This window comes from Lynx canadensis, chromosome C2, assembly GCF_007474595.2.
Source record: "Lynx canadensis isolate LIC74 chromosome C2, mLynCan4.pri.v2, whole genome shotgun sequence".
Classification (NCBI taxonomy): domain Eukaryota; kingdom Metazoa; phylum Chordata; class Mammalia; order Carnivora; family Felidae; genus Lynx; species Lynx canadensis.
The window spans coordinates 32,504,934-32,530,299 of record NC_044311.2 but is presented as its reverse complement, the minus strand read 5'-3'; the positions used below and the strand labels follow the sequence as shown (position 1 = coordinate 32,530,299).

Sequence of the window (25,366 nt, the reverse complement as noted above, 5' to 3'; positions counted from 1 at the left end):
AGAAGTGAGCCAACGAAGGCGCTTGAGGCACTTACTTCAGCACCAAGGACACGGGCAACGCCAATCAAAGTCCTTTAAGGCAGAATTGCCAGCGGAAACCGCCTCTCTCCAGTCGCCCCCAGCCCACTCCGCCCAGTGCGTCACTATCTCCGGACCCTCAATCGTCACCCGGAGGCAGTCTTTCCGTCTCGCTCTTCGCCAAACCCCGCGAAAGCCTGGATGGAGATGCAGGGCCCCACTCGCCCCAACACGAGTCTCCTTCCGGCTGGACCGCGCGACCCTTCCATCCTCTTCCTCCTCTCAAAAGAGGCCAAACGGGCGCAGTGTGGAAATTCTTCAGCGCCCAGAGGCCGGTCAGGGAGGGTTCGTGGTTCCCTCCCCGGAGCTGAGGAAGCTGAATGGACTTGCCCTGCTCCTCTAGCCAGCACACCTGGCCATAGCCCGCCCTTCCTCCAACTACTCCGTGCCTTTGCCTTTCGTTGTGGAAAAATTTCTACAAGCCATCTATTCTCCACGAAAATTTCAACCCATATGGACTGGCATTCCAGAATCACACACATAAGAGAAGAAAGAAAACTCCCAATTCTTGGCTGTTTCTAAAACCATTCAGCATTTTTTAAAGTTTGGGTTTGAAACTGATCTCATGACGCCACAGGGACTCACTTGGGTGGGCTCCTGGGCCAGAGGAAAGCAACTACCCTAGCCTTTATCATGGGGGTTGGGGAAGGGCCCAATAGGTGCGACGGTGGCAGAACACGGGGGGCTCAGGGGCCCTAGCTGACGCTGACCCCGGCTGACCCGGTGTCCCGGTTCTCCAGGAGAGCAGTGAGGGGACCGCGGCCTTTCTGACGTCCAACAGAGCCCCATACGAAGGTTGTGAAGGAGGGCGGGGTGCCTCGCCCTGGGCCCCGCCCAACCCCAAAAGAGGGGCTCTGCCCCCTAGGTACCATGGCTAAAAGTGGGTGTATGGGGTTCGGGGTCGGCTCTCACTCCTTTCGGGTGGGGCGGCCTGGCAGGCAGCGTCAAGGTGCAAATCTGCCGCTGCCGCCTGGCTCCGGGCCCGGTTACCTTCGTTTCACTGCGAAGAAGGGGCGCGCGGCGCTCCGGCCCGGGATGCCCGCTACCGCGCGCCTAGTCCAGCCTCTAGGACGGCTGTGTCCGCCGCGCGCTTCGCCAGGAAAAAACGTGGCCAGGGCCGCTGAGGCCGCCAGGCGGGGCGTGGAGAGGGGCGCCGCGGTGCGGACACTGCGCCTGCGCTCTCTGCTGCCCACTCCCCCGCCCCCAACGCGGCCAGGGCCCGAGCTGAAGACCGCCGGGACGCCCAGGATTTGTGCCTGAGCTGCGCGACTTCCCCTACCCGCGCGATGGGAGGGTCCAAGGCGCCGGGAAACTGCCTGCCCCGGACCCCTTTAGCCCACGCCCTTGGAGACGGCAGGATTGAAGCGATCGCTCGTCAGCTGGGATGACGTGGTCTTCTGGAAGGGGGCAGGGAGGCAGCCTCGGTCCATTTCCACCCATCTGTTTGTGTTTAAAAGTAGCTAGTCGATGCCTCGGTATTTAAAAATATGTCTAGCATCGGTAAATCGTGGTCGGGAAAGGGCTTTGGGCATCCCTGAGTCCACCTGGCATTCTACCGACGAGATCTCTGACATAAGGGTCTTGACACTGCTGAGCTGGTTCCTGGACTCACGTTTATACACCCCATCCCGTGCGAAATGAATATAGTCTCTTGGAAACAGACCTAGTCATAAAAGCAATGGTCTAGATGGGTCAAGAGGACAGGCAGGAAGGCCGTTACTACCCTAGGCCAGGCAACAAAGAATGTGGACTGAACCAAGGTGCTAGCTGTGGGAAAACACAGAACGTGACTGCTGGTTTTTCTTCTGTCTCCCCAGATCCACTCTCCATCCTGCTCTGTGACTCAGGGCTAACCTTTATGAACTACATCAGTTGTTGTTCAATAGCTTTCACTTGGTCTTGGCCAATGGGAGGCATCTGCGGGACATCACAGGGCAGGATAGTATTCAGGACAGCTCCCCATTTCCCCAGAGGGCCCTTCTGTTAGCAGTGGCTGTATTCTTTATCTGAAAGCCATTACTCCAACCCTGTGGCCCTCTCCTACAGTTCTCTCTGGATCTAGTTATCACTCACTGCCCCTGCCCCTTCAGGAATGGGGCTAGTAATAGCTCACAGAGATTTCCTTTAACCTTTCCCACACCTTTAAAAGTCCCTTCCTTAGGGGCGTCTGGGTGGCTCAGTTGGTTAAGCGACCGATTTAGGCTCAGGTCATGATCTCGCAGTTTGTGAGTTTGAGTCCTGTGTCGGTCTCTGTGCTGACAGCTCAGAGCCTGGAGCCTACTTCAGACTCTGTACTCCCCCTCTTTCTACCCCTCCCCTGCTCACGCTCTGTGTCTGTCTCTCAATAATAAATAAACGTTAAAAAAAATTTTTAAAGTCCCTTCCTTAAATTCTCAACTACCCATGGGTGTGGCATGACATCTTTTTCTTACCATTCCAGGGCACTATAATTGATTTTATACTTCACTGTGGTTGGGAAGATTCATGAGAAAACAAAACAAAACAAAAACAAAAAAATGTTAAAGAAAAACGTGTTTTTTAAAAGGTGAGATGTCTCCCACAGTCATCTTGACAGTTTTTTGGGCTCCAGGCAGCCATCATGCTAGGTGGTCTCCCCAGTGGGTCCCCCAGTGTGAGAGCACTAAAGACAATTTGACTAGACCCAAGAAAGGAATTCAGACCACTCATAACCAATGTGTTCATGAAGAAGCTGGGGATCATCTGACTGTCCAGCATAATAGAACTTTTGGATGCCTCTTGATGTGAAGAGACAATCCAGATCTTTATGGAGCAAGTGCTGGTGCTCTCCCAACTGCAGCTGAGTTGCTTTTGAATGAGTCAATATTCTTAGGACACTTAAAAGAGTCCTGGGCACAGTGTCTGAAAAATGTGTTTATGAAGGAGCTGCTGAGTGAGGCAATTGTCAATGAGAGTATCTGGCTGTTTCTGTAGAAAACCCAAAGAATGCTCCCAAAGAGGGGAGAAATAAAAAACAATAGAGTAACAGTCATTACATTGCCCCTAGCACTCCATATCAGGTTGGTCTAAATCCAGGGCCTGATCATTTCTCTGGCTTTTAAAAGCAATCAAATTGGTTTAACTAGTTTCTTTCCCCCACTCCCCTTCAAAAAACACAGACAAAACAAAAAAGGCACTATTGTTGCAAAACTTACCCAAAGAGAAAGAACCCCAGGAGTAGCTGTTTGCAAACATAATTAACACCCAAGTAAACACACTATTTGTACTGAATATAGATGACACCAGAATAGAAAATTTAACATGTATTTTCAGCCTTTCACCCTTTCAAAGAGAAAGGATCCTTTGTTGTTCAGAAAACAGCTTGGACATTAATTGCACTGATCTAGATAAGGAGAAGAAGTACAAAAGCAAAGAAGCCTCAGAAGGCTAGACCAGTCTACAAAACTCAGCTAGATTTTATGTTTCTCTTGGAAGAAGGGGAAGGGAGGAAAAGAGCCAGGAAAGTTTTGAGTCTTGGAGTGAGAAAAACGAGGATGTAGAGTGAGCCAAGTTTAGGAGAGAAGATTTCTGAGAGATTTGAGAGGGTAAAACTAGGTATTTAAAATAGCTGCCTTTCTGAATGACGCTGAAAGATACTGAGAAACAAGGGAAAGGATTTTTAGATGTTTCTTTATATGTAACAAATTGATTTCTTTTTTGCATTGAGGGATTTTTCTTGCAAGTGTCAAAAACTCAAACTCAAACTGACTTAAGAAAAGGAATATTTGTAGCTTAATATTTGAAAATTACATATCTGTATAGATAGCTTCAGGTATGGCCAGAACCAGAGTGCAAACAATGTCATCAGGATATGGTCTCTATTCTCTTTGACTTCAAAGAGTTTATTCACATTTAGTGATTTCTTCCCACCTTCCCACCTTTCCCCAGTGTTCAATTTATGCCATCCTTATAGATAACAATTCAAGTAGAAACAGAGCATTTACCTCTGAGTAATTCCAACAAAGTCTTGGAATTATGTCTCATTAGCATTCTGGATCATATACCCAACCATATGCCTTAGTCTGAGCACAAAGAATGGAGGAGAGCTCATTCTCCAAAGGAAAATCAAGGTTCTGTTATCAGAAGAAATCATATAGTGACGGGCAGGTGAAAAAGGACATGTTTACTACAGGTATTTCTCAAAGAAACTTCAGTTAAGATCTATATTACTTTTCAATTTTTTTTTATACCGGACTAGTGTTTCTTTTGAAGAGAAACATGTTGACATGAGCAGCAAATCAGCTTAAATGTTCTTTTGACCTAAAAAATAAAGTGAAATGTCTTGCCATTCCTATACAAAGAGGTACCAGAAAAGATTTTTTTTAATGTATTTTGTTCTGAGTTTCCATACACACATAGCCTTTATTTAAGTACAGAGGTCACAGTGCCCGGATGGCTCAATAGGTTGGCATCTGACTCTTGATTTTGGCTCAGGTTATGATCTCATGGTTTGTGGTATTGAGCCCTGTGTACGGCTCTGTGCTGACAGCGCAGAGCCTGCTTGGGATACTCTCCCTCTCCCTTTCTCTCTGTTCCTCCTTCATGCTCTCTCTCATTCCCTCTCAAAATAAATAAATAAGCATTTTTAGGGGCGCCTGGGTGGCGCAGTCGGTTAAGCGTCCGACTTCAGCCAGGTCACGATCTCGTGGTCCGTGAGTTCGAGCCCCGCGTCAGGCTCTGGGCTGATGGCTCAGAGCCTGGAGCCTGCTTCCGATTCTGTGTCTCCCTCTCTCTCTGCCCCTCCCCCGTTCATGCTCTGTCTCTCTCTGTCCCAAAAATAAATAAAAAACGTTGAAAAAAAAATTAAAAAAAATAAATAAATAAATAAGCATTTTTAAAGATAGTAAAATAAAACAAGTGAAGAGGTCCATTTTCTAGTCCCAGAAACAATTCAGATCCCTCAAAGTCCAAAGAAGTTTCTAGAGTTTCTGATTACTGTTGTAGAAATACTTGCTTCTCCCATCAGCACCACTACTTCAATCTTGCAATCAGACACAAATCTCAGTACTTATAGCACTCTGGGCTAAACAACTAAGATTTGGTTTGTATACCCACGCAGGAAGGCACACAGTAACACCACATTTAAGGTGCATTCAGACTTTTATCAGCCTCAAGTACCTGGCACATAACCACACATCTTGAAATAAGTGAGGCAACTTAACTGTCACAACGTATAAGCGCTTGCCTTAGTCTTTAATTTATATATAAAATTAGGGCACCTGAGTGGCTCATTTGGTTAAGTGTCTGGCTTTTGACTTGGGCTCAGGTCATGATCTCACAGTTTGTGGGTTCGAGCCCCATGTCAGACTCTGTGCTCAGAGTGCGGAGCCTGTTTGGGATTCTCTCTCTCCTTCTCTCTCTCTGCCCCCACCCTGCTCGTGTGTGCTGTCTCTCTCTCAAAATAAATAAATAAACTTTAAAAAATTATGTATAAAATAATACATATCTGTTCTCCCCAATCAATTCTTTCTTCATTATCATTTACTAATCTACTACCATATTTGTTCACTTTACCACTTATTAGATCTGTGCTTTAGATTCTTTATCAGGTAAGGGGGATAATAGCAATTACCACATGGGGGTATTGTGTAGATTAAACTCATATATGCAAAAGACTTAGGACAGTATCTGGCACCAATAAGCACTAAGTAAATGTTTGCTATTATGATAACAGATGCCAAAAAGTAAATCCCTCTAGATATGTAAAATGAGTGGAAAAGTTTAGATGGAGATTATGTCTAAAGAACATGCTGTATAAAGAGAGTAGTTGCTAATTCAGCTTCAGAAACCATAATGAAATGTAAATTCAGTGTTAAAAGATTTTGAGATTTTTTTAAAAAGGGGTAGAAACCTTGATTTTTTGTGTGTGAAAATTTCTGATTATTAAAAATGCAAATACATTCATGATAAAAACACCCAATAAACTAGGAATAGGAAGAACTATCTGAACATAATAAGGACCATATATGAAAAACCCAAAGTTAACATTATACTCAATGGTGAAAGACTTTTCCTCAGGAATAAGACAAGAATGCCCACTGTTACCTCTTCTATTCAACATAATACTACAAGTTTTAGCCAGAGCAATTAGGCAAGAAAAAGAAACAGCATCCAAATTGGAAAGGAAGAAATAAAATTATCTCTGTTCATAGACAACATGAGTTTCTATGTATAAAACCCTAAATATTCTACCAAAGGAAACTGTTAGAACTAATAAATGCATTCAGCAAAATTGAAGGACACAAAACCAATGCTTAACAATCAGTTGCATTTCTATATACTAACAATGAACAATCTAAAAAGGAAATTAAGAAATAATTATATTTACAATAACATCAAAAAGAATGAAATGCTTGGGGCGCCTGGGTGGCTCAGTCCGTTAAGCTTCTGACTTCAGCTCAGGTCATGATCTCATGGTCCGGTCTGTGAGTTCAAGCCCCTCATCGGGCTCTGTGCTGACCGCTCAGAGCCTGGAGCCTGTTTCGGATTCTGTGTCTCCCTCTCTCTCTGACCCTCCCCCATTCGTGCTCTGTCTCTCTCTGTCTCAAAAAAAAATAAATATTAAAAAAAAATTTAAAAAAAAGAATGAAATGCTTAAGAATAAACTTAACAACAGAGACAAAAAACTTGTACACTGAAAATTATAAAACATCACTAAAAGAAATTACAGACAAAAATAAGTGGAAATACATCCCATGTTCACAGACTATAAGACTTAAATTAGTAAGATGTCAGTACAACCCAAAGTGATCTACAAATTCAATGCAATCCCTATCAAAATCCCAAAGATGTTTTTGCAGAAACAGAAAATTCCATCCTAAAATTCATATGGAAACTTAAGATATCCTGAATAACCAAAACAATCTTGAAAAAGAAGAACAAAATTGGAAATCTCACATATCCTAATTTCAAAACTTACCACAAAGCTACAGTAACCAAAACAGTGTGGTAGTAGCATAAGGGAGACCTACAAACCAATAGAGTAAGATAGAGAGCCCAGAAATAAACTCTTACGTACATGGTCAAGAAAACAGTGCCAAGACCATGCAATGGGGAAAGGACATCTTTTTAACAAATGATGTTGAGAAAACTGGATATCCACTAGCAAATAAATGACATTAAACCATGTGCAAAATTAACTCAAAATTGGTCAAAGACCTGAATATAAGAGCCAAAACTCTTAGAAGAAAACATAGGGCAAAAACTTTATCACATTGGATTTGGCATTGATTTCTTAGATGACCAAAGAAACAAATCAAAATTAAGTGTCTTTTATGCATCAAAATAAACTGTCAATAGAGTGAACCAAAACAACACATGGAATGGAAGAAAATATTTACAAATAATTTATCTGAGAAAGGTTTTTAATTCAACAACAGCTAAAAAAAACTGATAAAAAAATTATCAAAAGACTCGAGTAGATGCTTTTTCAAAGAAGGTATACAAATGGCCAATATGCACATGGAAAAATGTTCAGTATCACTAATCATTAAGAAAATGCAAATCAAAACCATAATGAGATACCACTTCACAACAATTAGTTATAAAAAACAAAACAAACATACAAAAGAAAATAGCCAGTATTGCCAAGGATGTGGAGAAATTGAAACCCTTGTGCATTGCTAGTAGGAATGTAAAGTGGAACAGCCACTATGGAAAGTAGTGTGGCAATTACCCAAAAAATTAAAAATGAATTACCATATGATCCAGCAATTCTACTTGTTGGTACATACCCAAAAGAAATGAAAGCAGGGACCTGAACAAATATTTATACCCTTATGTTCATAGCAGCACTATTCACAATAGCCAAAAGGTAGAAGCAAATATGTAGTGACAGATGAATGAATCGACCAAATGTGATCCATACATATAATGGAATATTGTTCAGCCCTAAAAAGGAAGGAAATTCTGACCCATGCAACAACATGGATGAACTCTAAGGACATTAGGCTAAGTAAAATAAACCAGTCACAAAGGACAAATTTTTAAAAAATGTTTATTTATTTTGAGAGAGAGAGAGTGAGTAAGCAGGGAAGGGGGAGAAAGAGAGAGGGAGAAAGAGATTCCTAGGCAGGCTCTCTGCACTATCAGTGCAGAGCCCAATGCAGGGCTCAAACCCATGAACCATGAAATCATGAGCAGAAACCAAGAGTCAGGCACTTAACTGACTGAGCCATCCAGGTGCCTCACAAAGGACAAATATTGCATGAATCTACTTACATAAGGTCCTTAGTCAAATTCATAGACACTATTTCAGAATGGCAGCATCAGGGGCAGGATGGATGGGAAAATTGGGACTTAATATTTAATGGGTATAGAATTTCAGTTGGGAAAGGTAAAAAGTTCTGGAAATAGAGTGTTGATGATTGCACAACAATGTAAGTATACTTAATGCCAAACAAAAAATTAAAAATCACAGGTTCCAACCCTAGAGGGAGGCTGGAGACCTTTCCTCTGAGAATAAAGAGGAATGTTCCCTGAAGAAGACAAATCTGAAGGTCTACTCTGGGGGACATCAGGCACAGCTGAGGATAGGGAGATCCGTATGGAAAACAGAAGGATGTGAATGTTTACACAGTGAATATTGAAACCACCCGCCCTCTTCTCCCTCTCAGCCCCCAGAAGACTGGGAGCCAGGTCTGTACTGTCCCGGAGACTAGAAGATCTTTCTCTGATTATTCTGACAAGCTCAAGAGAAAGACTTCAAATTCTGACATAGGGATTTGCAATCAGTTGGCCCTACTAGACCACTGTACAGTGAAATCCACAACTGACAAGCCCCAATTCATGTTCTTAGAGTTTCCAGTCAGCTTTTTATGGCCCATCCTTAAATATGAGTGGTAGCCAAAGATCACCACACATCTAAGGAAAGCCTCAGCTGGATCAAAAGAAACAAACACATAAAGATAACTTAGAGGAAACAGAGCCTATCCAGGGAAGAAAGAAAAAAGTTTTTGATTATCAAATTTCTCAGATGGATATATTACATCATTAAAATAAGAAAAAGATATATTTATAAGCTTTTTTATTTTTGAGAGAGAGAAAGAGAGAGAGAGCACGAGTGGTAGAGGGAGAGAGACAATCCAAAGCAGGGTCCATGCTGGGTGTGGATTCCCACATGGGGCTCAATCCCATGAACCCAAGATCACGATCTGAGCTGAAACCAAGAGTCAGACACTCCACCAACCGAGCCACCTAGATGCCCCGGAAAGGAAGTATTTACAAAAAGGTAAAGGGTGTATTTGTAGAAAAGGAGCCTTAAAATTTTTTTTTTAATATATGAAATTTATTGTCAAATTGGTTTCCATACAACACCCAGTGCTCATCCCAAAAGGTGCCCTCCTCAATACACATCACCCACCCTCCCCTCCCTCCCACCCCCCATCAACCCTCAGTTTGTTCTCAGTTTTTAACAGTGTGTTATGCTTTGAAGGAGCCTTAAAATTTTAAATGCGATAGTACAAATGTTTTAAAAACTTAATAAAAAGATTGAAAGAGCCAGTCTCCCATGATATGGAAGCAAAAGGACAGTAAGATGGAATGTTGGTAAGAAAAGATAAGAAAATTAGAAGGTCAAAAAACCTGAAAAGGTAAGAAGATTAAAATACCTGCTCAGGAAGTCCAACATCCAAATAAAGAGTCCAGAAAGAGAGAACAGAGAACACAGAGAGAAGGAAATAATTCTTTTTTTTTTAAGTTTATTTATTCTGAGAGAGAGAGAGAGTGTGTGACATGTGAGTCAATGGGGAAGGGGCAGAGAGAGAGAGGGAGAGAGGCTCCCAAGCAGACTCCGTGTTGTCAACAAGGAGCCTGACCCCAGGGCTTGATCTCATGAACCATGAGATCATGATCTGAGCTGAAATTAAGAGTCAGATACTTAACTGACTGAGCCCTCCTCCTCCAGGCACCCTGGGAAGGAAATAATTCTTGAAATAATTCAGGATAATATCCTACTTTACAAAGTGAAAGGGCCTATAAAGTACCCAGCACAGTACTCTAAAATAGACCCACATCAAGGCATATCTTAGTGAAATTTCAGAACTCTGGGAACAAACAGAACATCTTGTATCTTCTAGAAAGAAAATAAACAAAAAATTTTAAATAGGCCATATTAAAAAAAAAAATCAGGAATCAGAATTCTTGGGCTTCTTAACAAAGCCCCTGTGATGTGCTCAGAGATTCCAACCAAATTTTCAGTGCTCCACTCTTAAATAGTTAAAAACACAGATGTGAGTTAAAGACAGAAGCCAAAGGAAAACTGTAAATGATGATAGCAGAAGACTGAGTCCAGTCTAAAAGTCTAAAACTCCCTCTCCTCTCCACTACTCCCTGAGAAGCCACAGGGATGGATGGAGCAAGAGCCAAAAACCTGCCTGGAAGCCTTCCCCTTACTCTTCCCTTAGGCTCCACCTCTGCAATAACCACTCTTCTGCACTCATTGCCCCATTCTCTCTCTCTCTCTCTCTCTCTCTCTCTCTCTCTCTCTCTCTCTCTCTCTGTGTGTGTGTGTCACACTGCCTTGACTTGAGGGCTTCAATCATGCTACTTTTCTTGATAGCAAACATTGTTAATTATGGCTCTGCCAAGGAAATAGGCAAAGATCCCAAGAGCTCAGGCCTTGACAGCAGGGAGCTGCACTTCTTTGTGGACAAAGAATCAGGCTAGATTTAGTGACAAATTCTAAATTGGTATAAGACTTTCCCATTTCCTTGAAGCATAATGCTCCATTGATTGCAAGCTGAGTCATATATTGAGCCTGCTTCTCACACTGTCAGCGGGAAGTGTAATTCCTGAATGACTCCCAGCAGACATTTATAGATTTTTCAGTCTGTTGAGTTATAAAAGACACCCAAAGTCTTTTTTTTTCCTGAAGACCTTTAAATAAATTTTTATCTCAACAGTTAAGTCATTGAACATAATTATATGCAACACACTGGGAGTAATCTGCATAGAAGCAAGGGTTGAAGTAATGAGGACAGAAAAAATATCAAGTATGTGTGTGCAGAAACAAGAGAGCTGAGGACTAGAGTTTCACCTTCCAATTTGCTCTTGTTTGAGACAGAAGGAGGAAATAACCATCCACAGAAAGAGAGGGGGCAAAGATGGGAATAAGAACCTGGTTAGCTTACCAGGACAGAAATTAAAGAGATTACCTGAAGAAACAGTAGTGGGCAGAATAAAATATGCTGAGAAGACCAAGAAGGGATGTATCAGACCTAGTCAGTGCCCTATCCAGATAGTTTCAGGTCTTATAGTTACATGATAGGACTCCTGATTCCAATTGTCTAAGGGCCTTTGGCTGCTGGAAACCACTCTGAGCCATCAGTATCAAGCCAGAAACACTGGGGGAATTGATGCTTCTCTGTCCTCATTCCAATACAGCAACTCTCAACCAATGACTTACTAGAGTAGATGTATAAACACCCCAGATCCCACATCTCTTACGATAACTTTGGGCTTATGCTCTATGCCAATTCTTAGAGTGCCCAGGCAAGATTTAGTTTTAGTTACTCACAGTGGTTACTGACTTGATAGAGCACCATTTATTTTGGCTTCCTTCCTTTTCCTTTCTCACTTCCCTACACTTCTACTGGTACTTCCTGGCATCATCTCCACATGACTGAAATAAGAAACGGCCATTGATAAAACAGCATGAAGGTCCTTGAAAGATCAAGATCAGTAGAATACAATAGACAGAAGCCATACTGCTGGATTCTAAGGGGATGGCTGGAAATGAGGAATTGGAGACAAAAATAGAAAACAACTCCTTCCAGAATTTTAGCATTTAGACAAGGGAAGGAAATGGAGGAATTATTAATGGAGCAATGGGATTGGGGGGAAAATGTGTTTGCATCTATCTAGGAGAGATCCAAAGCATATTTTTTAAACATTAAACTCTGGGACCATTTATGTCTTTCTGGAAGCTCCCCTCCCTTTCTAGGTTCACTTTCCACCTTTCTTCTGTTTTTATCATCTCTGGCTAGCTCCTCTTCTTCTTTGCCCAGATTTAAGTGTTTGTTTTTCTAAGGATTCTGCACCTGGTACTCTCCTCATCTCTTTCTACATCCTCTGTCTGGTAATTTAATCCTCTTCTATGACTTGAACATCCACCTATAGAGTATTGATTTCCTAAACTTTTATCTTTAACCCAGACCCCTTTCCTGGGCTCCAGACCCATGTACTTAACAGCTTACTTTAAAATTATTCCTATTGGGCACCTGGGTGGCTCAGTTGGTTGAACATCTCACTTCGGCTCAGATCATGATCTCAAGGTTCATGGATTTGAGCCCCATGTCGGGCTCTGTGCTGACATCTTGGAGCCTGGAGCTTGCTTCAGAGTCTGTGTTTCCTTCTCCCTCTCTCTCTCTCTGCCCCTCCCCCACATGTGCTCTGTCTCTCTCTCTCAAAAACAAATATACATTAAAAAAATGAAAAAAATTATTCCTATCTATCCAGAAGACACCTCAAATTAATCACGCAAAAATTGAACTTGCCATCTTCCCTTCAAATCATTTTTTACTTGTATTTCATTGGTGGATGTACTACCTTTTATCTAGTTACTTATATCAGAAAAGTGGGACTTATCATGAACCCCGCTCTGTCTCTGATCAGTCAAATCGGTCATTAAGTTGAATAAGTCCTTTCCTTTTCTTCAACATCTCCCAAGACTACTGATTCCTTCCATCTCTACTGTTCCTGCCTGAGTTCAGGCCATTATCATCTCTTGCATGGACCATAATGGTCTCCTAAGTAGTCTCACTGTCTCATTGCTTTTAGTGTTGGTGTGTGTGTGTGTGTGTGTGTGTGTGTGTGTGTGTGTGTGTGACAGAGAGAGAGAGAGAGAGAGAGAGAGAGTGATCTTTAGATGGATGAGAGGTGTTCATGGTCAGAGTTGGGGAAAATTGTGCTAAGGACACAGCCTGAAAAATATCAGACTTCTGGGTCCATTTGCATTTCCCTTTCAGTAGATTCAAAATAAGAATCTGCCCATGATCACCAAAGATAATGACTCCATTGGAATCTTTTCCTGGGGTTAGCCCCTGTGAATCAGGGTAGAGATAGGAAAGACATACCCTGGTATTTTGCATCTATTGGTAACAGCCACCCAGCAGAGGGCCCAAGATTAAGAAGTAGAGCTGAATGAGGGTCATGATACAGACACAGAAAGCTCAAGGTATAGGAACCCTTCTAAGACAAACATCTTCGAGTATAAGGCAAAGGCCAACATGGCAAGACACAAGAAAAGGATTTCTTTCTCTTAGGAAATTCTTATTTACAAAGTTTGCTCTGGACTGGGGAGGCAGACATTCCCATCCCAGCTCCCACACAGGTCAGCAATAACATCTCCTGAGACAGTGGTCTTCAACTGGAGGCACGTGCTGCCCTAGAGGCCCATGAAGACTTTCCAAGGGGTTCAAAGGCAAGATGATTCTAAGAGAAGAATTTTCAGATCCTCAACTGTCTTCTTTTGTTCTAAATGTTTGCTGTGGTTTAATATCCTGCACGTTCTCCTTTCCTACCTACTATTTTATATTTATTCTTCTCCCTCTTTATAAAAGAAAGGCATACTCCTCACCCATCCTGAATCTCACTGTGGTTCCCCCCAAAAAAGTATGCATGTGCTGTGTTGTGAAGAATTTGATTTTTTATTTATTTTATTTTATTTTATTTTTTATATGAAATTTATTGTCAAATTAGTTTCCATACTCATCCCAAAAGATGCCCTCTTCAATGCCCATCACCTACCCTCCCCTCCCTCCCACCCCCCATCAACCCTCAGTTTTTAAGAGTCTCTTATGCTTTGGCTCTCTTAGGATTTGATTTTTTGGTGTTGGTGCTGAGAAAGTGAACCATTGGATAAAAGCTTTCTGTGAGCCAGTTGTTTCCTATCCTTTCTTCAACAAAATTGAAGGATTTAATCAAAGTTATCAGCTGATATCTCAACAAAAATAATTTTTTATATCATATGGCTAGTTTGGGGCATACAATTTAAGAGGAGTTTGAAGCATTCAGTGACATTTGTTAATAACAAAATGCCTTCCGTTTCCATCAACTTATTTTATTTTACCTTTTAGAGAGAAGAGAGAGAATATGTGCACGTGATGTTGGGAGAGGAGCAGAGGGAGGTAGAGAGAATCTTAAGCAGGCTCTGTAGTCAACAAGAAGCCCCACTCAGGGTTCAATCTTATGATCCTGGGACCATGACCTGAGCTGAAATCAAGAGTCAAAAGCTCAACTGACTGAGCCACCCAGGTGCCCCTCCTGACTGAGCCACCCAGGTGCCCCTCCATCATCTTATTTACACAAATAAGATTTCCCAAGGCTTGGGGCACCTGGCTGTTTCAATCAGTGGAACGTGTGACTCTTGATTTCAGGGTTGTGAATTTGAGCCCCATGTTGGGTGTAGGGATTACTTAAAAAGAAAATCTTTAAAAAAAAAAAGATTTCTCAAGGTTTATATATAAACAAAAAATGTGATTGATGCTGAATGCTGTCTCATTCAAGCAATAAGTAATTTCCAGCCATGCATTCATGAACCAATTTTTAATTTTTTTTTAAACAGACTCCACGCCCAGCATGAAGCCCAACACAAGGCTTGAACTCACAACCCTAAGATCAAGACCTGAGCTGACATCAAGAGTTGAAGGCTTAACCGACTGAGCTACCCAGGCACCCCCATGAACCAAGTTTTTAAATAGCCCTTCACCTCATTATAATAGACTTATTCTGATAAATTTTTATTTTTATGTTTAATATTATTTATCAAAGTTTGTGATATTTTTTTGATTTGATTATGTGCTTATAGTAATTGTAATGATGATTCAATCCAGAAGCAATGTTTAAATAATTAAAGTCTAATGGTCATAGCAAATATTTTTAAATTCAACTTCCACTTATATACATAATTTTTGTCATGAAGAAGTACAATATTGTAATCAATAAAAGCCTTTCAAGTATAAAGATATATTAGGATGAAATTCTGTGTAAAAAGTAAAATGGAAATATAAGTTAAAGGAGGAAAAAAGGGGGGGCACTGGGTGGCTCAGTTAGTTAAGCAGCCAGGTCTTGGTTTTATCTCAGGTCATGAACTCACGGTTTGTTGGTTCGAGCCCTTCCTTGGACTCCACACTGACAGTACAGAGCCTGCTTGGGATTCTCTCTCTCTCTCCCCTCTCTCTCTGCTCCTCCCCTTATCTCTCTCTCAAAATAAATAAATAAACTTTGAAAAAAAGGAGGTAAAAAAGAATGATTTAAAATTTCCCCTTGATAAAGAGGTTAATCATATATGTCTGAAGCAGATATTAGTTGAAGCAGGGTACCTAGTTGCTTTGGTATTTAGATTGCATTGGATTCATTTTAAAAAATTATATAACCATTCATTTTAAAATTCCAATATTCATAAAGTACCAGAAAGTATATCCTATGGAATGATTAAACTTTTGATAAACATTTTAAAGATCAACTTAAAAATACGCAAAGGAATGCATAGTTTTCAAATTCTTTTAGGGAACTTAGGAATAAAATTGTTTGACTACCACTGAGTTAAGATTCTGCAAGCCAAGCCAATTTCTATTTTGTTTCGTCTTAAATTAAGACCCAAGACCCAAAACCACCACCATAAAAGGGCTCCTGGTCCTGATAACTGCTTGTTAGTACCAAGGATAAGCTTCTCAGCATTGAGCCAAGCTCATAGAATTCTATCTGCCCATTTCACATTCCATCACTTGATATTTGGCCAGCCACCTCTCTTCCCCTTACTTTCCACTCTGCCTCTTCTGTCAACTCCAAACTAGAGCTATACAAGATCCTTGCAATTCCCCAAAACCTCCATTTCATTCCTCTGGCCTTTGTTCAAGCTGCTCTCTCTGCCCAAGATGCCATTCCCCTCTCCCTTCAGTTCCTCTTCTCTATCCAACAGTGAATTTCTCCCATAAATTGTCATCCATAACTGACCTTAATTTAGGGTGACCAACCATCCAGTTTTCCTAGGACTGAGAGATTTCCTTGGAATGAGGGACTTTCAGTGCTAAAATCAAGACAGTTCCATCCTGGTTGGCCCCTCTGTTATTACATGTTCAAGGGACTCACAATTTGTCTCAGAAAAGTGACCCTAACTTTAGGTTGTTAATTTATGTTTTCTCCCTTCTGACAGATTTCTCACCTGTGGAAGACAATCACTCTTCCATATTCCAAGAGCACTTTCCTAGGATAATACAATTCAGATGCTTTAAGCATTTAAGTTACTATATTCCCAATTACCAGCTCTCACTGCATTTCTTTTCATATGAAATTTATTGTCAAATTGGTTTCCATACAACACCCAGTGCCCAGCTCTCACTTCAAAAAGCAGTTATTTTGTGATCTTAAAAGAAACACTCTCTTCTAATTAATTAAACTCATTAAATTTGCATATTCAGTTCCTACCAGTGCATGCCTTAGATCATCACTTCAAAATAATTTGTCTACAAAGATCGGGCTCCTAATCTCCTAAAAATAAGTTTGAGAGAAGCATTATAAATTTTCTGTGAATGTATGAAGATGTGTTTGGGGGAGGTGGAAGATGGAGGGTTGAGTCTAACCCTTAGGAGAGTTTCCAGAATTTCCCCAGATCAGAATGTGGTCAGGAAGAGAGAAGCCATAGAGACATACTACCTAACTGCCTCAGTATCCAATCTGTACAGTAACCATAGTAACACCTATTTTATTGAATTATTGAAAGGATTAAGAGAGGTAGTGTAACAACTTGATTAGGAGCACAGATTCTGGAGCTAGGCAACCAGGGTTTGAATTTTGTATTTATAGCTTACTAGTTATGTGACCTTAGGCAAGTCACTTAACCTATTTATACCTCAATTTCTTTATCTGTGAAATGGGGATAACAATAGAAGCTTCTTCATAGGCTCATTATGAGAATTAAATGAATTACTATGTGCAAAGTGCTTAGAACAGTTCCTGGCACATAGGAATTAATGCATTAGTGCTTGTCAAGTAAGTGTATGCAAAGTGCCTGGAACATTAACAGGCACCTAGGAAATGGAAGGTATTGTTGTATTTATAGGCATTCTTTCTTAGAATAACTGGATTCAACAGAAGTTCAACAAATTGCTGAACCGTGAGAATAGATTTTCCAACTCTCCACTGAGAGTCTTTTGTTCAAATTATTTAAGGCTCACTGAGAAACCACTTTGAAAGGACAGTTTTGTTTTTGTGTTTTTTGGTGTGTTTTTTTTTTTTGCATTGATATAAAATCTGACAATTGACAACAGAATTATTTTAAATAAATTGTTTTATATTCACAAGGCTATCCCTGAAATTTTCATTGCAAGTGTTTGATTTCCGTCAATGTTCTGCTTGCCCAGGAAGGAAAGCCAGCATATGCAACACGGTTCAGGGTCCAGGTCAGCAGGCAGCCCTCCTCAGCAGGGCTCCCCTTGGTGCACAGGACTGTGAAACCAATTTTGGATTACCATGGTAACTAAGGGAGCATCTAGAAAATTCTCCAAATGAAACATTCATTCAGGGCATCAATAGGCATGGCAGGAGCAGGAAAGGGAGAGGGCCAAAAAGGTGCTGTCCCTGACCCAACCAAGTTCACAAGTCTGTTGGAGAGAAAGAGTATAAAATAATCATTACCTTATTTTCCTTGATTTAAAAATGCTTTTTTTTCCCTTTACACCTTAACGCTTCTGAAATCATGTGTTGATGGATGAGTTCATTTAATGTCCTGGGGTCCTCTGACCTAGATATCTATTATTAATTTAATAGGTTAAAAAACATCTTACAATCTATAGCTTTTTGGAACTGAAAAAATTTGGCATACTAGTGTGCCATGTGCTGCAGCTGAAGCTCACACAAAGGACGGAAGGGGCCAAGCAGTGGGGGAGGGGAGAAGCAGCATGAGTGAGTGTAGTCCACTCCCTGGAAAGCTTTTTGTAAGCTTCCTTGATTCTGAATTATTCGGATACAGAAAAAGATACTGGATTCTACTAGCAGGATGCAGATCAAATTGCCTTCTCTTCTTCTCTATCTCTCCACCTCTGTTAAGTAAACATGGTACACCAGCCTCCCCTAATGACACGCAGGTGGCAGAAAGACCAGAGAATCAAGGCTTGGTAGTGAGTGGCAAGGGAACACTGCCAACTTTTCAAGAGAAGGCAGAAGTTCAGAGTTCTATGAAGCATCTCCTGATTCAGGGGTGCTGGCATTTAAGCCAAAGTTTAAAAACATTGAGCAGGCCAAACAAAGCCCACTTATGGGATAGATTTGGCCCAGCAGCTAACAATTTGCAACCTCTGCTAGCTAAGGAACTTGGACGGACATTAAGCTCTGAGTTTCAACAAACTCTAAACAGGAAAAAAAAAGTTTTGGAGCTATTAGGAAACTGGGAATAGGCAAATGGCTCATCAGACTTAGGGGTCATTAGTCTGATTTCTAATTGCACAGATGGGGAAACTGAGGCTTGAGAAGAGAAGTGCCCACGAGCACACAGTTTCAGGCAACAGGTGGCACTTGCAGCAAGAACAAGGAGACTCTTGAAAAGCAGGCTCTTGAAAAGCAGTACTCAGCAGTGGACTAGCTGGCATTTTCTCCTCTCCCCTAGGTCTCCCTTTTGCCTGTATGTTTCTGTCCTCCAGTTTGCAACTGTGACTGATACTTATGTCCTCCACTGAACTCTGGATTCTCCCCCATTGGAATCCTGGGGACTGTCCCGGGCTTCATCTGGAGTCTCTGCACAGACTTCTTGGCCAGGAGCTGGCACTACTTCTGAGCCTGCTGGCACTGTCCCCCTCAATCCCCACCTGTTCCCAAGGCTTCTCACTGGGCCTGTCTCTAGCCCCCGCTGTGCTGGCTGTGATATACAGCTAGTAAGGGCTACAAATAGGGCTTGATCTCAGTCTGCCTCCATCCACTCAGACACGTGACTTCCCAGGATTAGTATTTCCCTGCAGAAAGAAAAGGTAAATTTGAATGTCATTTTGTGTGTGTGAACCATAAAGTGAATTTGAGAGCATTTCAATTTTGCTCTTTTTTGCCCTTTTTTGCCATCTTATAGTAAGGCCAACATACCCATTAGACAGAGCAAGTAAAGCCTATAGGATCCATGATACTTTTAAGGGTCCATGAAAATTTTAATTTTAATTATCTTTTAAAATAAAAATAAAATATAGTAATAACAAATACATAAATATGCATAATGCCATTGAATTGTAAACTTAAAAATGACTAAAATGGTAAATTTAATATTATGTATATTTTACCACAACAAAAAAAGTAAATCCAGCCTGCATTATATTAACCTTTATTCCAACACAGTCTTTTTTTTTTTAATTGAGAGAGAGTTGACACACAGGTGTGTGTCAGATGTAGTTTCAGTACAACATAGTGATTAAACAATTTTACATGTTATGCTATGCTCACCCCAAGTGTAGCTACCGTCTGTTACCATATGTTAGTATTATAATACCATTGACTCTTCTATTCTGTACCTTTCATCTCTGCGACTTATTCATTCCATAACTGAAAGCCTGTATCTCCCCCTTCCCTCTGGCAACCACTAGTTTGTACTTGTGTATCTTTCTGTTTGTTTGTTGGTTGGTTGGTTTGACAACAGTCTTAAAATATAATTTTTAAAATTTTTTTATGGGGGAAGGGGCCCCAAAATTCAAAAGTGCCCAGGGCCCATGAAAGTCATGGCAAGTAGCAAGTAGTTGACTAATTCATATCAATGATAAGCTTTATATTTTTGTTTTTGAAAAAAATTTTAAAGTTTATTTATTTTGAGAGAGAGAAAGAGCACGTGCACAAGAGTAGGAGAGGGGCAGAGAGAGGGGGAGAGACAGAGAGAGAGACAGAGAGAGAGAGAGACAGAGAGAGAGAGAGAGAGAGACTCCCAAGCAGGCTCTGCACTGTCAGTCACGAGTTTGATGCTTAACTGACTGAGCTACCCAGGCACCCTGATAAGTTTTGTATTTAAGAACCAAATCATATGGACTGAACTTCTTTCACTTGTCCTTGGCTTTGAGCACCTAACCACAAATGTTACATGTAGGACCCAGGTTCCCAACCTCTGCCACCTGGTGACAGCTACAGAGATTATTCAGGTGAAATGGTGAGTATAGTGGCTCAGAGAGTCTTGTTAGTTCCAGTCTCCCATATATGGTCCCCCCATATAGTACAGTCAAGACAGATTCTTGGAGGTGGTCAATTTTACTCCAAGGAGCATTTTTGACAATTTTTAAAAAATTAGCACAGCACGAAGGACACCTGGGTTGTTCATGCGGTCAAGCGTCTGACTTCTGCTCAGGTCATGATCTCACGGTCCTGGGGTCAAGCTCCACGTCAGGCTCTCTGCTGCTTGGAGCCTGGAGCCTGCTTTGGATTCTGTCTCCCTCTCTGCCTCCCCCACTTGCACTCTGTTGTCTCTCTCTCTCTCTCTCTCTCTCTCTCTCTCTTTCTCTCTAAAAAATAAATAAAGATTTAAAAAAAAATTTTTTTTAATTAACATCAGGCGCCAGGGTGGCTCAGTTGGTCAAGGGCCCAACTCTTGATTTTGACTCAGGTTATGATCTCACGGTCGTGAGATCCAGCCCTGTGTTGGGCTCTGTGCTGAATATAGAGCCTGCTTAAGATTCTTTCTCTCCCACAAACCATGAAAGACTCTTAGAAACTGAGAATAAACTGAGGGTTGATGAGGGGAGGGAGGGAGGGGAAAGTGGGTGATGGGCATTGAGGAGGGCACCTATTGGGATGAGCATGGGGTGTTGTATGGGAACCAATTTGACAATAACTTTCATATTAAAAAAAAAAAAACAGATTCTCTCTCTCCCTCTTTCTCTGCCCCTTCCTTGATCACCCACACCCACACTTCCTCTCTCCCTCTCTCAAAAAAAAAGTTAACAACCTCTCTCTTGGACTACCAAAAGTCTTTTGGTGGTTATTCCTGACTTGACTTTGCTCCCATCCAACCCAGTATAATCTTTGCAAATACATCTCCCTGGAATAAGGATATTCAGTGACTCCCAAAATTTTCATTATGTCATAAAGCTTGATGGGAAGCATACATTTACTCAGGGCAAGTAAATTAAACCTGCTTTACTTTGGGCTGGAATTGTGCTAGCATGCTTGGTACAATTAATGTATTTTGAGAAAACAAGTGGATTTTTCTTCCAGATGCATAGTTTGTATTGCAATGAGGTCTTTCTCTCTTGGGGGAGAAATCATGAATATGCACTTGGAAGTGAAAAGGCATGAGGATCCCTGAAAGTGTCTCAGCAGAGTTTGCCTGATCCTTTTGGAAGGGCAATGTCACGCCAGCCCCAGAGAAATTACTGACAGTAAGAGAGGGGTAGGAGACAATGAAGAAACATCACATTAAAATTCAATGGAAAAGGAAAGCTTGTCTTGAGCAAGGGTGAATGACTCAGCAAGAAATGTGTTTCCTGGATTTTAGTTACTGTTCTCTATAATTCCCATATTAAATAAAAAAGCAGATTCTCATTATCCACTTGAAGTAATTCCACTACTCACCAGATGGCAAAAAAGCAACAAACACATTCCTTAGAATGTGTTTTAAATCCTAAAATGAAAACACTGCTTAGGATCACAAGTGCTTGGCACATTTTGTCATTGAGAGGAAATTGGCCTTTGGCAGAAAGAAAGAGATTTTGGTTTTGAAGTCAAGTTCTGCTTGTTTGTTCATCTCTGTAGTACATATCTATCATTTCACATTCCTACACTCAATCCCCTTTCCTCTGGTGACAGTTACCACCAACCTTCCCCACTCTCCAGCTTTCTTGGGAAATAATAAATATACACCCAGCCCACTCAATTTATTTATAGGCTTATTAAATGTCTACTCTGTGCGATTCTGGACATAGGGTCTTATAGCAGTGAACAAATCAAAGTCCTTGATGAAACATTCAGGAATTCAGGTTTATGTGGTATAGGTGGGCATATGATCTGGATTATCCCTTAATATAATCTATCCCCTTAAGTACACATTTAATAACTGGCTCAGAAATATGCAAGTGTCCTAGCAGAGCTTGAAGCAAGGATTCAGAGGTAAGAAAGACAGGGAGTGCTCTCAGGAGAAACATGCAAGGGAGTGAGGGAAGCAAGACAGAGAAGAGAAAGAACCCAAGCAGAGAAGTAGTTTCAGATAAAGCCTGAACATTCAGGCCTGATATTTGGCCTGATTTTGTATGTGGAAGGGGAAGCTTGCCTCTGGAACACAAATTGTACTACAGAGTTGTTTCTGCCGTGAGTCAAGGCTGGCTGCCCTTTTGTAACTTCTTATCCGTCAGTCATTGGTCTAGAGAGAGGCTGTGTAACCTTCCAGGCATCTTTGGGCTAAGAGGTTCTTATCAGCCAAGGGCAACTCTCATTAAGTCAAGGTCACAGGTTTAAGCTGTTAGCCACAGCTCTGAAACAGCTATAGGTGGTAGGAAGAGAGGTAAGGAAGGAAAGGGGTATACCAGCTGACAGAATGGATCTGGGTGGAGCGCCAAAATCATCTACTACTATATTGTTCCAACCAGGCTAATCTTAGACAGTGAGAGTCTACTCTGAAAGTTTTTTTGGAACCATTGGGAAAATAATCTCTCCTTTCGCTCATTGTGAAATTAGTAGGCTGCATGCCTGCAACTGCTTAAGCCCACAAAGAGTCAACTGAGAGGAAACAAGCTTAGAGAAATAAAGACAGAATTCTGAAAACATTGTTTGAACCTCACAACCAGCTGTACAATCAGGCAGATGGCCTTGACTGCAGGTGATGTCCAGTTAGGCAGGAGTCCCAGGAGCACAAATATTTGAAGGAAGAGCCAAGAAGGAGCACTTATGGAAGATGTTGGGAGGCCAGAGAAGTAAGAGCCAAATATAAGAAGAGGTTTTGAGCTTATGTCAGTAAGGCTTGCGTAAATTCCTTTGGGGAATTAGTTTTCTGAAATATTTCAGGGTGGCACATTTCCCCTTTCTCCAGATCTTTTGGAACTGTGAAATGGACATGTTTATTTTTGCCTCCAAGACAATCCTTCCTTCTTAGAGATTTTGATGCCTTGTTTAGCTCCTACTCCTCCTGTAATCCCACTTCCTCTGGTCACATTTTCTTAGAACCAATGAAAATGACCTAAAGGCAACCAAATTCCCTGGTAATTTAAGCTGAGAAGTCCAGTGATTGTCTCTGATGGACACTTTAATTTAAAAAGCCATAGAGTGTAGACCAAAATCAGCACAGGGACAAACCAGCACCACAACCAGTAGAAAGGTAAAATAGTGGGAGAAGAGGCACCTTGGAAAGACAGAAGAAACTAGTCCTCACAGAGAAACAGGTTAATAGAGCAAATACAAAAAAAGCAGATACTAAGAGTCATGCAACTTCATGAAAACTAGAAGGGTAGCTTCAGGTCCTGACTTTCTGTTTTCAATCCTGTGTCACAAGTACAGCCTCATTTCCTGCCCCCAGATGCTCAGGACATTGTCCATTGACCTCTTACAATAATGCATCCTTCATATAAGCGAACTCAAGTGACCTCTTCTATTATGAGTCCTGTCTGAAATATGTGACAGAATGCTTATCACAACTATGTAGCCCATTAAATGGAGGTGTATTACATTTAGACTGTATCATAGATTGATTTATTGGCACCAAGCCTTCACCTGTACCTGCATCCACACCCCTTGCCATATGACTTCAAAGTTCCTCTCATTAGAGGCAGAATGTGTTTCTCCTTACTGTGTGAAATGCCTCTTGACTTCCTTTGGTCAAAAGGATATTAGCAGACATTATGCAAGCAGAAGCTTAAAATATGCTTATGCAGTTGGGCCTGCTCTCTTGTACCTCTGCCATCACCATGAGAAAAACTGTCCCCAGAGTGGTTGGCTTATCAGCCTGAGCCCCAGAGTGAACACATATGGAGCATATCTGAGCCCTACTCTTAATGAGCAGATAAGCACAGGTGAACCCACAGCTTGAAGCAGAGGAAGCCAGCTAAATCCAGTCTAGATCAGTCAACTCCCAGACACACAAGCAAGAATAAATGAATTTGGGATGAGTTGCCGCAAAGAATTATTGTGACTGTAGCTCACTGGCAGGTACACTGACAATTCCTGGAACATTTCAGCCCAATAATGCTATTGTACCTTTCCTACACTTACTGACATTTCCTTGGTCTTCCACTCAGTTCACAGGGGACCTGTGTGGTGGGCCCAGCTTTGTGCATCAGGCCTCATAATATCCCAGCTGTCACAAAATTCCACTGGACACATGAACTTTAGTTCTGCTGCTCACTCTAAAAACATCATTCTTCAATCTCATGGCTCAACCCTAACAAGGTTGGTGGAGCTTATCTATAGCAGGTGCCGAATTTTGGAGCCTAACCGCAAAGCAGTGCCAGCTACCTTCTTTCTGCCACAGCTAGGCCAAGAGATAGTTAAGAAGGCAACCAGGCACTGATAGCTAATTTACATAAATTACTTTATTTAATCCTCATAATAAATCATCAAATCTGTTATATTACCTCTATTTTCCAATTTGATATTGAGAGAGCTTGAGTGGTGTGCCCAAGGTCATCCAGCTGGTTAATGGAAGAATGAATCAGGACTAAGTCTTCCATATTCTAGTTGGTGTTCTTTCCTCTGCATATATCCTAAATCCCAATGTGTCCAGTGCCCTTCGGTACACATCAGCTTAACCTAGCTAGGAAGGGACCCTGTAGTCATGGACTCTGATTTTCTCACTTCAGAGGAAAAATTAAGTGAGATTAAGGTGGAAGAGACTGGGGATTAGAATCCAAACCTCATGACTGAAATTGAGGACACGTTCAGGGCACCAGGCTACCCCCAGCTCTTAGAAGGGACTAAAATTCTTTTGCCAAGGAAAGAGTATTTATTTAACAAGGGCAGCCACACTGTAAGAGAAACACAAAAATCTCCTGGTGATTGTCCAGTATATCCCAGTTTATGGAGCATTTGTGCATTGAAGATATCCTTTGAGGCTCCCACCAGCCCTGGAGATCACCAATTCCTGTGCCCTCTGCCAATTCTCCCTTGACTCTTGGAGTGATTCTGTGTCCTATTCAAAACAGAATTGAGACAGGATGAGGGCAATCTTCTGTGCTGACCTGTCAGTTCTGCCTCTGTATGTAAGCAGAGAGAGGCCCTTCTCAGAGGCTGTAGCTGCACTCACTCAGCCTCTGTTGGCTCTGTATTTCTTGCATTTCAAGGAGCTGCCAGTAGGCTGAGGGCCAGAAGAAGATCCCATTAAGAAATATGA

The 25,366-nt window shown here is 41.5% G+C and overlaps 1 protein-coding gene across 1 annotated transcript in view; it reads right to left on the bottom strand.

Annotated features, from left to right (window-relative positions):
• The window catches only part of SLC35G2 (solute carrier family 35 member G2), a 46,634-nt gene extending 45,476 nt beyond the window's left edge, over positions 1-1,158 (bottom strand). Inside the window, exon 1 of the mRNA XM_030329634.1 lies at positions 1,069-1,158. The gene's annotated coding sequence lies outside the window, so the exon portion shown is untranslated. The remainder of the gene's footprint in view (positions 1-1,068) is intronic.
• Positions 1,159-25,366: the final 24,208 nt, after the last annotated feature.